Below are 14718 nucleotides of genomic sequence, written 5' to 3' on the forward strand. Positions count from 1 at the left end.
GGTTTCATGCAGGGCTCTGATGGTAGTGGTTGGTGACAGCAGCAGAAAAACCCAAGCCACGCCACTCACAAACAACGGTGCCACACTTTGTGTAGGGTTTTATGTCAATATTTTGATAATTTCAGCTATTCCACATTCTTACTGGTATTGAGATATCTAGAAAACAATGTGTGCTTCAAGTAATTCAGTAAGCATCATGATAGGCCTGTGCAAACACTTCTTCCCATAAAAACTCAAATCAGGTCAAAATCAATCTGAAGCTTGATTTTCAGCTGATATAAACCCTTGAAGATAATGCAATTAATTACTGGTATGAAGTACCAGACAGTTTTCACTCTGAAATGTCCTGGACCCTCTGTCTCCTCCACATGAGCAGAGGGAACAGGTACCAGAAGGGGAAGGTTTCACGTCTCTGCCTCCCTGGTGTTAGTTTGTACCAGGAGCTGCTTTTTTACCCCAGCAGGATCTCTTTTTTCTTCATTCAAGAAATTGTCTTTTTTCTTTTTTTTTTTTAAGGTAATCAACAAGAGAACTTCCCTTTCTTTTGTCCAGCTTTGGAAGAGGAGCATGATTTATATTTTCAGCTAGAAATCCCCCAAAGTCATGAGAGGATGTGGTGGGAAAGGGATTAGAGAGGAAAGTAAGTGGCATCTCAAATATGTTTTACCAGGATATAGGAAGAAGATAAATATAAGACAGACAAACAAGAAAGTTTAGGAAAGATGGGGGAAAACACATGAAAGGTGTAGTAATAAAGGAACCCCATCAGTAGCAACAACTTGAGGTGAAAAGAGGACTGATGGATGGCAGGGCTAGCATGAGTGAGGAAGGGTAAAACAAACCTTTTCAAAGCATGGAAAAAGAAAACCAAATTGCATTTAAAAAAAACTAGTGAGAGAAAAAAAAAAAAGACAAAACAGACAGGGAGGATTTCTAAGAGCACAAAAGAAGAGGTCAATGCCCCTTGGTCATTTCCTAAGAAAGGAGGAAGCAGAAGTGAAGGAAAATACCTAAATATAAAAGACTCCTTATAAACAAAGGGCACGTTGACTGCTAGCCCACGATTTTTTTTGAAGGTTTGCTATCAGCATATCTCCAATGACAAATGCCTTCACATGATGGCAGCTCTCTACAGGCACAACTGCAGCAAATCAGTTCTGCCAGGCCACAGACAAAGTGACAAGGAATCACTTCCCTCATTCCATGTGGCACAGCCCTGGTCCATGCACATGCTGAGGAGAAATCCTCAGGAAAGGAGCACAGGGCAGCAGTGTCCAGCAGCACCAGTGTCCAGAGGAGGAAAACACAAATGGGGAACTAAATTGGCAGCCTGGAGCTTCATTCCAATAACGATTACAAAGGTCCATCTCTGACCAAGGCTCCTCATTCCACGTCCTGCTCCAATTGCTCCTTTTTGTGCCTTGGGAACTGGTTTGTCTAGGCAGAAAAAAGTACTTCTAGATTGTTCTTGCCACGCCCACCAAAACTGAAAATTGCCAAAAGCGTCCTCTGAATGGCAATGGCATCCACAAAAAGATTGGAATTACACAAACATGTTCAGGAGCTGTTTGGTGACTGCTCGGCCCAGGCTGGTCCCCTGTCACGACAGTAACCTCGTGTCATTCATTAAACCCCCTAAGTTCAAACTAATGTCCCAAACTGCCTTCTGAGTGCCGTGGAACACAGCTCCAAGCTCAGCTTTCCATGGAGAGGGGAGTACCTGAGCCATCCCACTGACCTGAAGAGCCATGATAGGGAGGTGCAGGCCCAGTGCTGGGCAGGGATGGGGCTCCATGGAAGAATAGTGGATGGAAAGGCTCCATTTTAAAAGTAAAGATGTATAGGTGACCCTCAGAATTTGTGCAGAAGCTTGATGGGGTTAAAAGTTGTGCCCACTGACATGTTTCCAAGCAACCCCCAGGCATTATCCTGCACGTGGGCATATGCTGTTCTCCCTCCCATCCCATCAGTGGGGTTCTATGATTAACACTGACAGTTTCAAAGGCAATATTCTGCCTATTGATCAGAGCCCCATTCTGGGAGAGAGAGATTCAGACTGACACTGAAAGCTGAATCTACAATGTGTATGTGCACATTGACTTGCAACAAAAGAAACACAGACAGCCCTCTGTTTATCAGTAAAATCCAGTTAGATCCTGTGGTATCACCAAAAAGACAAGAGTCTGGCCCCAAAGCCTCAGTTCCACAAACTCCCACATTGTGCTGCCACAAAGAAGAGGATGAGCAGATCGTGTCCAGGTCCTGCAGACTTTACTCAGGACTGTGGTGGAAGTATTGCCTTAACTCACCACAGCATCTTCACTACGAGTACTTTGGTCCATACCACCTTTGCCAAAATAAACACTGCTTTGGTTTGGGGGGGGTTTGGTTGGTTTGTTTTGTGGCTGGGGAAAAAAATGCAGGTTAATTTTTTTTAATAGCAAAAAAATGTGGATAGAAATCCACTTTTTTTTTTTTTTTTTTTTTTTTTTTTTTTTTTTTTTTTTTTTTCTGGAACAGACAGCTAAGAAACACAGAACAGCCTTTTTCTGTCCCCCCCACACCCTTGCTCTGTACACTACCCCTGCCTTAAGATTAACTGTTGGTCTGTGCTACCCTTGAGGCCAGACATTCTTTGGATTTGGTTATTATATCAAGGTGCATTTGTGCTTCTAAATGGGCAGCTGTACTGTAAATGGAGCACAAAAGAGGAAAATTCAGCCTGCTCCAGCGTGGGTCCAAAGCCCAGCGTGTCCGTGATGCTGTAGCCTTTTGTTTCAAATGCAGATAGATAAACTACAGCCTTTTTTCCATGATGGTTATAATGCAGAATATGAAAAACTCTTGGGATGGTTTAAGCTGCAGGGTATTCTCCCAGAGTTCTGTCCAAAAATAATCTAGTAAAAATGTGGACAGAGAACCATCGACCTCTGCTTTCCCCCGAACATATGCAGCTCTGATCAGTCTGGTATTTCAAGAAAAACAAGGTCCTGAACCCTAATCCTCAGACACATAACAAAGCACACTTCACAGCTGTGATGCACAGCTACTATCAGCTCCGAGGCCTGAGTGGGTCCCAAGACAATGCCTCCTTTATCACCCAGAGGACAAATATCTAGACAGCAATATTTTCTGCTTGAATGCTTCAAGCATCTCTCGCAACTCCTGACTGAAAGAGAAAACTGAGCTGAGAGTGTTTGCTGAGTGATTATTTTAATTTACTACTTGATGTAAATCTAAATGAACTGACATCCAGCTTGAGATGGACAGAAAACAATCATTGTGAAAAAAGAAAGAAGGCTAATATTACAATATCATTTGAGTAGCACAGGTTTAGGCAACTTTAGCAGTGGCAATGTAATAGATAGTGAGGCATGGTTTGCATTTCATTTTCTTCACTCAATTACCATAATAAGTTCTGTAATTTTAAGGCTGTTTATTTATCAGGCGATGATAACAAAGACACTCAGAACACGGTGTCTGAATTCAATAGTACAAAGCAGCCCAGTGATGGCCCCTGCATGCAGAGGGATTGCTGATTCCCACACACCTGATTATCCCTGTGTACCTGTGCTCAGAACCAGCAATATCCCCCTTTTTGCTAATTGCCAAAATGGCACATGCTCAGCCCCTGGCTTCAGGCAGAGCGAAGGAAAGGGGCAGGAAAGGAAGAAAACTTACTGGTGAAGTTCTCCAGTGCTTTAAAAACCTGTCAAGTCACTCTGCTGAGCTTTCTGGTATGAACAATAGATTTGGGACCTGGCCTGCCTGCACCAGGGAATCTGTCACTGCTGCTCTCTGATCCGGGCTTCCAGCGTTTGATGGCTGCGCGGTGTCACAGAACAGCTGGAGAAGAGACGCCCCGGCTGCGCCGGAGATAGAGAGAAAAAAACAACAAACAAAACCTGCAAAAGCAGAGGTTTCTCTGTGAGGCAGACACATGGTTCTGGGCTCTGCTAGAGCCAGATGTGTCACCTGTGGTGTGGCCTGTGGTGCCCTGCGCTGAGAGGAACAGGTACTGCTGTCCCAGCATCCATGCCCAAAGGGAGAAGATGCAACACAACCCCACGGAGAAAGTCCAGCAACAGCTCCCTCCCAGGGGGTTCACCATCTGCAGCTCCTCACAGCATTTTCCCAGTGGAGACCACCTCCATGGGCCCCTCCAGTGGCACCACCAGTGTGGGGGAGTGGGTGAGAGGCACCACAAACCCATCATTCTGTGCCCCTCTCAGCACATCAAAGGCCGTGTTGCACCCCCAAGAATGACTGAATGGCAACTCTTTATTACACTCTGAGATACCCGTGTCAGTTTTTGGGGGATTTGTGGTTGGAAAGACTGATCTACATGCCTAATTTCTTGCCCATTGCCTTAGAAGTATGAACCTAATTTGAAACAAAACTCACAGAGTAATTTTGCATTATACCAAGGATCGATGGGAAATCCTATGACTGAATAAAAATAAAGGGAGTTGAATGAAAATGGAACTCAGTGGGTTTCTGAGAATGCCACTCAACAGCTTGGAGGTTTTGGAAGAATACCAGGCCTTCCTATTCAATGCCTAGAACCATTGCTTTAAAGAAATCTCTGCAGTTCCTTCTTAAATTCTACAGGAGGCTCAAAAGCACGTCGGAAATATTTTTACTCTGTACCATAAGATGTTTTTCATCAGAGTAACATGCCTCTTAACCCATAGTCATATATTCAATTAAATTGCATGGGCATATGTGTGTTTATTTACATAATGTGTAAATGTATAGCTGGGTATATATAAACAAAAGGCTTTGCTAACAGGGAGGAACACACATGGCGGTGTAATTTGTGTATACGCACACTGTGCAACTGCAGCCGCTCACATCAACACCATCCATCACCTGTATTCACCAAAACCCCGGCAGCTCTGCTCCACACACTGCCTACAAGTCCACCACCATGATAATCTCCTTCCTCAATTAATTAAGGACAATTTAAATATTTTAAGTGAATTACATTAACATGACAAAACAGTAACATTTAAATTGTGGAGCTGGAAGGAGGAGAAAACCTGTGGCAAAGTCCCTCTTTCAGCACAGTTACGGAGAAGGATCTTACAAATTGACAGTGTACATTATGCACAGCCTAACTGTGGACATTTTCTGTCAAGCACTTAAACAGAAAGACAACGGCTCCAGTGTGAAAAAAGAATTATCTGTGGGGGACTGGTCCTCACTAAGGGCAAGCTTGACAAGTCCAAGCAGGCACCTGGAGCAGCATTTAAAATAACCCTGCCACACCAAAGAGGCTCATCATGAAGCCCGGTCTAAATTACCATGGGTTTGCACAGAACCTCCATTAACTGCCCTTATGGAAAAACACTATTAATCTACTGGAAAAAGTATTTTAAAGTGCCCCTGTCAAATATTGCTTCAGTAACAGGACTACAAATAAACTGTATGAAATGTCACAGATGGAAATTAATTTTTTTTGTTAGTTCTGTGGGGCTTCTTACAACAGATCTGAAATTTCACATTCAGGACTCAGCAGTGAAATAACATTTTCCCTTCTAGGGACAAAATTCTTCAAGGAAAGTTTCTGAGAAAACCAGCTTGTATTTATATCCTCCCCATGTAGCCACTACGGATCTCGCACTCCTTTCACCAATGAAGTGACTGATTGACACATCCCGTTACTGGGATTTGCAAATTAAAGGCTGGATCCTGCCACACATATGTGAGTCAGCCTTAATCACATGAGCAGCCCCCAGCAGGAGCAGGGATCGGGCCCTTCCAAAAGGAACAGACCTGCATGAGCCCCTCCATGTGCCTTGACAAAGAGGCATGTGCCAATGGAGACCGATGATGCAGGTACATCCAAACTCAGGTTATTCATGCCACCAATCTGGAAGGGATCTGGCACTTCCAGGAATACAAGCAGGTTATAGTGAGGACCAAGACCTGTCCACAGAAGGACCTGAAAGTCCTCAGAGCTCCTGCTGCTCTTTCTCCATCAACCTCCACCGTGCCCAGCATGTGATGTCATGTTGTAGCAATTATGGTGACGTCACAAAGCACGAGCTGAAATTTCCTGAAAACACAAATTCTGGCTGAAACTCCCTAAGGCAGTTTTCCTGTCAATAAGAAGTGGATGACCAAGCGTCCCACCCCTGAGAGAAGAGGGATTGCTTACCCAGGAAAAAAACATCCAGGGTGCCAACATTTCACTGTGAAGACCACACTGCATTTCCTGTTGGCAATTCTTAGCTGTAATTATGGAAACTATTGCAATTAGGTTATTCTAATTATGAAAATCTATTTCCTTTTAAAGATTTCAGAGCAACCTTTTTTTTTTTTAATTAAAAAGAACACATAAAAACACTGAAATCCTTTGAATTCCTTCTCATGCCACAGAATCTGAGCACAATTTATCTAGGTAAGTTTTAATTATAGCCTTTCCAGAAAGACAGTACTCTGTATAAATAAAAAGAAATATAATTGATAAATGTTGTCAGATGGCACCAGGTTGTTTAAATAGACCATTAAGCTCAAAATGTCTAAAGTTAAATTAGATTGTATTCTCTTTCACCTAGGGCTTTTGTTAGGCACAACTGGCGTGTATAGTCTTGTCCACATTAATTTTTCCTGCCACAGTCAAAAAGCAACGTAAGTCTGCAGATTGTGTAGAATTTTCTGTCTTTATTTGACGTGATCATAGTGGATGAATTAGCTCCCTTGGTACAGAGAGTGAAAGAAGGTTAGTTGAGGGAAATAAGGAATTTTCAGAGGAAAGAAAAAGTTTGAGGGAAACATATGGTTTAAAGACTCTAGCCTATTTCAGATCAAGCTGAGAGAGTTGAGATCTGTTGGTTCAGAGATCCAGTTCACTGCACATTCCTACTGTGCCTGCCTACTAATTGCATCCCATGTTTGTCAATCAAATATTTGCAATTAACAAAAATATTCCCTTAAGAGACATATAACAGAGGCTGCTAAGGATCTATTGCTTTGCTATTAGACTTGGCTCCAAAAAAATAAAAAAAAAAAAGGTCTTTAAAAATATTCTGCTGATGATGACACTGCCAGACACTTCCAGTCAAAACATTAACAAGCAGAATAGGTGGCATGGGGACTTTTCAAAGAGATTTTTTTCAAAGAAGAAAAACTTTGATCTTAGTGTTTCTGACCCATCCTCCACCTCTGATTCTTCAATCTACAAGTACATATAGTGGTTTAATTTCACTCAGTGCATAACTTGCCTAAGGAGAAACGTTGATCTAGATTTTTTTTTATTTAACTCCAATTTAACTGATGAGATGTCTATGCTGTCCTATGAGTGCATAATGCACACTCACATGAGGTTTCTAAGCAGAAACTGAAGAAAGCAGACTGGAATAATAAGAAATGCACAAGGTTCAGAGGAAATATTAATTTGTAAATAGGTAGAAATGCCAGTAATTTGTTGGGAATTGAAGACCTTCTGCATGAAACAGTGAAGCTTAGCAGCTGTGCACTGCTGTTTTATAAATCAATATTACATCTGAAGGAGGTGTTTGAATGCTTGTATCATTGTGGTTTGAGTCAAACAAAGTTCTGTGATAAGAAATGATCAAACAAAACAAACAAAATCCCTTCCCCTGTCTTGCCGGATAAATTCCAAACATAATTCCACAAGAGGGATAGAACATTGAAATCATCCACTTTTTTATAATTGCCTAAACCCCTCAGTCACAAAAAGATGATTGGATTGGTGATGGACTATTGTATTCTCAAAGACATGGCTCATGCCAACAGAGAGCTCCTGCAGAACGATAACAGCGCCAGCATTTTCCCTGTGACCTGTGGTGGGCTGCAAAGCCCACCCCAGCCAAAATGCTGTGCTCCAGAGTGAGCATCACTGAGACTGGGGGCTCCAGCCTCCCCTTCCACCTCCACAACTAATTCCTTCAGTGTCATGAGCAACCTCTTATGCTCACTGCTGCACTTGCTGCTGCTAAATACAGAGTATAATGCACAGCCAGCAAGCGAGAAGAGCTCACGCTTTGGCCAAGCCTAGCCAAGGAAAAATGTGCCAACGCAGCCCGGCAGGTACAGCTTGATTTGCAGATTTGCCTCGTGTCAACACAGCCTGCACCTGCAAACAGACCCTTTTTCCTGCCATCTTCCAATTCTCCCGCAGAAAATGAAGCAAAATCCCAGCAATGTTAATGATTTTTCCAATCATGTGTGATCTAAAATGCTGTGTGCCCCCATGACTGACATTGCTTCCTTTCCTCAAAGGCTGTAAGTAATCATGAAATGTTCTGAAGACACAAAGGAGCTGCCTCCCCTTGCCTTGTTTTTATCTTTATAAACCATTTCCTTAATTTAGGCTGTGGCTTAAAGAAACCTCAGCATCACAAAGCTAAGTCTTTGGGGCTGTAATACTTGCAGAGAATGGGCAAAGAGACAACATTTCTCAAAACCCACCAAGCCCAGTTTCGGGAGCCTCAGGAAAGAGAGGGACTTGGGAGAGCGGTGTCTGCAAAGCAATATCCTGGGAGACATCTGCTGGCCACGCCGAGCTCTGATCCCCCACTGCAGGCATTGAGATTGGGGCTCGGGACTTCGGGAGTCAAGGGGCAGCTTGGTGGTCACACAAATCATGACTACACAGGAAACAAGGATCAACCAACAGCTCTGTCTTTGGGCTCCATAAAGGATTTAGCAACATCCTTATTGTCTGACCGATTGCGAAAGGAAGCAAATCCACCCCCGCGACTGCAGGGAAGCAGAGGGGAGGGACAGCTGAGCAGCAGCCCACACCAAGCCTGTGGACACCACTCCAGCCCAGTGACCAGGGACACTTCCCTGCCACTGATGGATAAACACACTCCAAACCTGGCACTGGCATCCCCCAGGTGCCCCTCGTGAGGCTCCAGGCAGATAAGCAGGACACAAAGCTGGGCGGCACAGGGAGCACCAGGGACAAGGCAGAGCCTGGCCATCCCTAACATGGCTGCTGCCTGGGGGATTTTTAATCACAGGCTTGCATCAAAATGCCCCGTTTGTAAACACCCAGCTATCATTTTGCAAGGGGTTGTCAGATTACAGAATCTTATTATCAAGTTTGCGGTGGGAAAAGAAGAGGAGGAGATGGAGGAGGAGGGTATTTTTGTTCCTGTCCTGGAGGTTTTTTCTTTCTTCCTTTTTTTTTTTTTTTCTTTTTTTTTTTTTTGGGGGGGGGGTTTTGGTTTTTTGTTTGTTTGTTTGTTTGTTTGGTTTGTTTCTGTTTTTGTTTGTTTTGTTTTTAATTCGGTAGCATAAATTTGTTTCACAAGATGCAGGTGTTTGAAAAAATTTAAGAAGTTCTGTGGTTTTGTATTCCTGGGCTCATTGATGAAAAAGCTTACACGTGATGACATGGTGCACTGAAGCAATGATTAAAAGGCTACTGCATATGCTCTTCCCAGCTGAGTTGTTGTTCTCCTTGTTTTTAGAGCACACAGAAAGTGTCTCCACCAGCTGCTAATAAGCTCTTTTGCAACTCTAACATCATGATCTGATCACCCCAGAAGTGCAGAGCGGGAGCTGAAGAACTTGGTCTCAGCAATTTGACAAAAACATCCCTGACATATTTCAGCTACTGTGGAAAGTTTGTGACACTGAAAGGAGTGAAAATGCGTGTGGAAGGTTGAATAGGAACATGGGGCTCGTGTTTGTGTGCACATGAGATTTAAAGGTATGGGCAGAGCAGGGCCATGTGTGTTTTCAAAGGCGCAAATGGGAATTAGACACACAACTTCTGTCGACTTCCAGTGACAGAACTATTCCTCGTGCCTTTGAAATTCTCCCCCTTTATTTACTGTACCTTGGTAAAACCAGGGCTGAACACCTAGTTTAAAAGGGATTGGAGCTGGAGTGAGGCTGCTTTGAGATTCTAATTGAGAGGCACAAGACGAAACCACCCCAAGACACATTTCAAAATGTCCCAAAAAACAGCTTTTAACAACAAGTGCTCAGAACTTCAGATCTAGGGCACTCTAAAAGTACCACTTGACCTGACAGGGGCCAGTTCAGAATTTCCACTGGAGGGCAGAACTAACTGTTATCCCTTGCTGGGCAGGAAGAGCAGGGCAGTCTCACCTGAAGGTCTAACCCATGGAATTCTCTCAGCTAAATCCAGCCTGTGCTGTGTCAGAGGAGGAGAGAGGTCTGTGCATCGAGGGCAGGTGTTCTAAAGTGGTTTTGGCTCTGATTTTGGCAAAGGTGGCAGGAGCTGCTCAGTTCGTGTGCTCACAGTGTCTCTGCAGGACGGCTGTGAGCAAACAGTCTGAGGATGTTTTAGAAGTGCATAGAGCTGCATATATTTGCCATAAATAGGAGTTTATTCTTTGGCAGACAAGCCAGCATTAGAGCTGCAAAAACACACAGAATATAGTAAGTGCCGGGGAAAAGAAAACCCAGCAGAGAAACAATCTGTGAAGCAAAGGAAATAAATAGAGATTGAACAGAAAGAAAAATAGAAGGACGAGGACGAAAACTAAAAAGTTAAGGTGAAAAGGAAAGAGGAAGAGAGAGGAAAAAAGAGAATTCAGGAAAATTTGGGATTCCTCACTCACAGGAATGGCACAAATCCATCAGTGATGCTTTGTGTAGCTCTGGACACCCAAACTGCTTCTTTGCCCAACTTCTTAAAAAAACAACTGATTCCCAAGGCAATGGGACTGAGTAAATTCATCTTTATTAATCCTCATCCATAATAACTAAAACTGACCCATTAACATAAGTACCACTGGATTTGGGTTTTTTTGCTCTTTTTTTTTCAATGAAGAAGAAACAAAGAAAAACGGCAAACCAAAAGTTATAAGAGGACAGCTAAATCATGATGAGCAGCACCCATGAAGTGCAAATGTCCACTTGTGTTTAATCAAGAAGGAAACTTGACCAATACAATGTGTGGACATCAATTGTCCGTACCCATTCCAACAGATGCAACAATAAATTTAAAAAACAATTTAAAAATAAAAATAAATAGGTCATATAATTCTGAATTTTTTCCTGGTGTTTTTTTTAATTTTCAAAATCCTGTTTAAATGAGCAGAGATGACAATGGCAATTTCTGCTTGCAGACAAAAAACTGAGCTCAACAACCAAAGGCCAGCAAAACCCCATTCTTTTCCTAGGCAGAGCTGAACTCAGCATTAATTAATTTAGGACACAACTTTCTGGAGCTCAGTTATTCCCTTGGGCAACAACTTTACCTCACATTAATTTACAGTTCAATGGCAATTTTATGGATACTTGAAGTTTTATTACTGTCTAACCTATACAACCAGAGTTGAACAGATTTTGCTAGTAGGATAAATGATCACTTGGTTATAAAATGAGTTATTGGAATTGCCTTTTCCATACATTACAGACAGTCAGAGGTGGCTTTCTCTGTCCCTGAGACCAGGGAGGGAGCACTGCCCCACTGTCCCAACACCAGCAGGACAAACTCCTGACTCCCTGTGATCCAGACAAGAGTATCAGTGCCCAAACACAACACTCCCCCTCTCTCCAGAATGATATAAAAAATTAAATAAAAGACTGAAACAACTGCCTTGTTTTATAAACCAGGCAACTTTGGGAACCAGGTGGCCCCAGAGCCACACCTGAGGGCACTGGTCTATGCTGGGTGGTGCAGATGAAGAGCTGGGCTAGAAAAGCCTCTCCCAGAGCTCCTGTGACTGTTAAAAATTATTACTATGGGCAAAATTATCAGTAGCTTACTATTCTTAGCTCAGAGTATTTATCCTATGATATTGATTTTATTACAGAAAACTCCTTTAGTATGTAATAGATACAATTAAAACTGCTTTGTGCTGCTGGCTTAAAAATAGCCCTATAATATTTAAAATAAATGTGGGGCAAATTATTTTAAGCTTATGGAAAGGACAAAATCCAGTGCAGGGAAAAACACCACTTTTCAAGAAAGAAAACAGTACAAAATATTAATATCACCTCAGTCAATATTTCAGTTTTAGATAAAATTCACCTTGAAATCTAGCTATCAATTTCTTATAGCACCAGAATTGATTTTTTTTTAATCTAGTATTAACTTCATTTAAATCCAGTCTTTCTAAGTCTGTTGCATTTCAAAAAATGTAGCTGAATAGAAAAAGCTTTTTTTTTTCAGCTTTAAATCCCATTTGGTGAGTACCTGAAATAATGTAATCTGTACCTCGACTGAAAGAATCTGTGGTGCACATGACCTCCTTGTGGGATCCTCCAAAGGCTCCAAATATCCCCTTGGTGCAGGATCATTGCTGGATGGAAGGGCCTGAGATTTTGAGCTCCAAGCTCCTTTTAAGAACTTGGGAGATCCAAATGCAACAGTGAAAAGTGGGAAGGAGTTTGCACTTGAGGAGAATGGCTTTATGAAACCCTTCATGTATTTAAGAATTAGAGCTATTAAACGCATGATCTATGACTTTTAAAGCTCTGATCTGCCTAATCTTTCTTGCATCCCTCTCCCCCAAAGGCATTAATAAAGCCCAAATTAAGCCATGCCAAATCCTCATTTTCCATCTGAGTTTGATGCTTCAAAGGCTCTGCTGTTCTACCTTTGTTTTGACATACAAAAATGTCACCTCTGCTAGGAAATGTGTGTATTTGGCAAGAAAAGAGGAAATAAAGGCTTCCCCTGCATTGTAAGCTGTGTGTTACAGTCTGTCAGCAATCAACAGGGGCAGATGTTAAACTCACCATCCTCTCTTAGAAACTCAATCAAATGCCTTTCTCTCCCCTAAGGTATCTCTAAACCAGGAGGTCCAGCATATCCATTAGCCACTTTCTCCAGAGGTGTGATAACAAACTATCACAGACTTAGATGGACACAAAAATCACAAAAATGAGTCCCTGTCTAATCTAGACTTCACCTGAATTGTGCAGACACATCAGCACATCATCATAGGCATCCTGGACTTTCTCTGACTTGGGAACTATGTGGAACCAAGTTCCACTTTTGCTTCCTTTCAGACTCAAAGAACGACTTCTGTTTCCAAAAGCTCTTCTTTCCCCTTCCACAATTGTTATTGGTTTGATAAAACATTTTATTTCCCTTCACAGCATGATTACAGTCAAGGAGTATAAAGGCCAGAGCAGCATTTGACTAATCCAAATAAGATTATCAGAGAAGCACCTTAATATTTTGCAAACCCAAGTTTTTTGCCTTCCACACACAGGTAGTGCCACTTCCCCACCATGACTTTTAACTATTTCAGTGGAAAAAAAAGACCATGAAATGGAGAATAGAAAGAGTTATTTCCACCTGTGCATCCCCCGGTGCCATCTTTGGACAGGAATCATTCAGCAGCAGACACTGGACTCCAGGAGCTGCTCTTTCCAAAGGCCTTGCAGCTGCAGCTGGACACCCGCATCCTTTATTTCCTCCCTTCCAAGCATGTTGTGTTCCCCATCCACTCCATCAGGTCTAGGACCAACTCTAAAGTCCCACCCGAGCTCTGAGGAGCTGCACTGGGGTGTGCCCACCTGCCTCTGTCCAGTCCCTAAATCAGCAGTGCCCATTTCTTCTCTCCTCATTAATTTATCCACTAGAGGAAGGCATTTCATACACTGAGCTTTAGCATCTGTTATTTGATGGTAATCGATTAATTTTTAACTATCTTTCAGCCCTTTGATGTTCTATAAATAGCCTAAGCTAATAGAGACTTCTTTATACTCAGAATGCAGATCCACTGTGAGGTTATTTGAAAGAAAAGAAGGAGTCTGGTGTAGTATGTTTGTTCAATGTGTTATTAACTCAGAAAGGAAATTGAGCTATAGTGAACTATGTAGATCTGATTCTGACAGCTGCAAACAATTCATAGTGAAAATGACTCAGCCTAATTCATGTTTTTAAATTATTTTCTCCCCTACTTTCTTCTGCAGATAGATAAAGGGTTCAAAATGACCTTGAATTGAAAACCCTGGGTTTATCTTAGTGTTTTCTTCTTTCTTAGTGCTGCATCCAAAACTTCCTTACTGGGAAGTCAGCAAAATCAGGAAAAAAACCCAAACAACAAAACACCTCCTGTCTGATGCACCTCCTCATTTTGCTTCCAGTACTTCCCAGACAGTGCTGTGGGCAAAGTAAGTTGCTCTTCAGAAATTCAGTTTGGAGGGATGGGATAGACACAAATCCTCAGTTGTGTGGGGAACTCAGAAACATTAGTGGCCTTTTTTTCCTTAATTTACATTTTCCCTGTTAGTTCACCCTGAGATCCCAACGGCACGATTTACTAATTAATTACTATTATTAGCTAATGGCAGTGAAAACTGAAATTACTGCCTGCCTTAAGCATAACAAAATTGACAATAAATCTGTGGTGTGTGAATCACTTCCTTAACCAAATGCCAGCAACGGTGGCTTGATGCTTTCCACAAAAACACCTGGCACATGTGGAGGCACAGCCTTCATGCTCCAGAGCAAGACAGGGGATGGGCATTTGCATTCCTGGGCACTGCCAGTACAGGGGCACCACCAGCTCTGAGAGGGCTTTGTGCTCTTTTTCTGACCAAAAAACGTGGGTGCTGCTTCTTCAGAAATATGGGCTGGACTCGCCCCTTGTGAACAACAATAATTTACCTCCTGTTTGTCACAGCAAGTGACAATCACTGAGGTGGCTGCAGCTACTGGCACCAGCTACTTGGTAAATGTATGCAAACATTCTGGGGTTTGCACCTGGGGCAGTTTTAAATGTCCAGATCATTAAATCCTCTCCA

This window comes from Vidua chalybeata, chromosome 3 (genome assembly GCF_026979565.1).
Source record: "Vidua chalybeata isolate OUT-0048 chromosome 3, bVidCha1 merged haplotype, whole genome shotgun sequence".
Taxonomy (NCBI): Eukaryota; Metazoa; Chordata; class Aves; order Passeriformes; family Viduidae; genus Vidua; species Vidua chalybeata.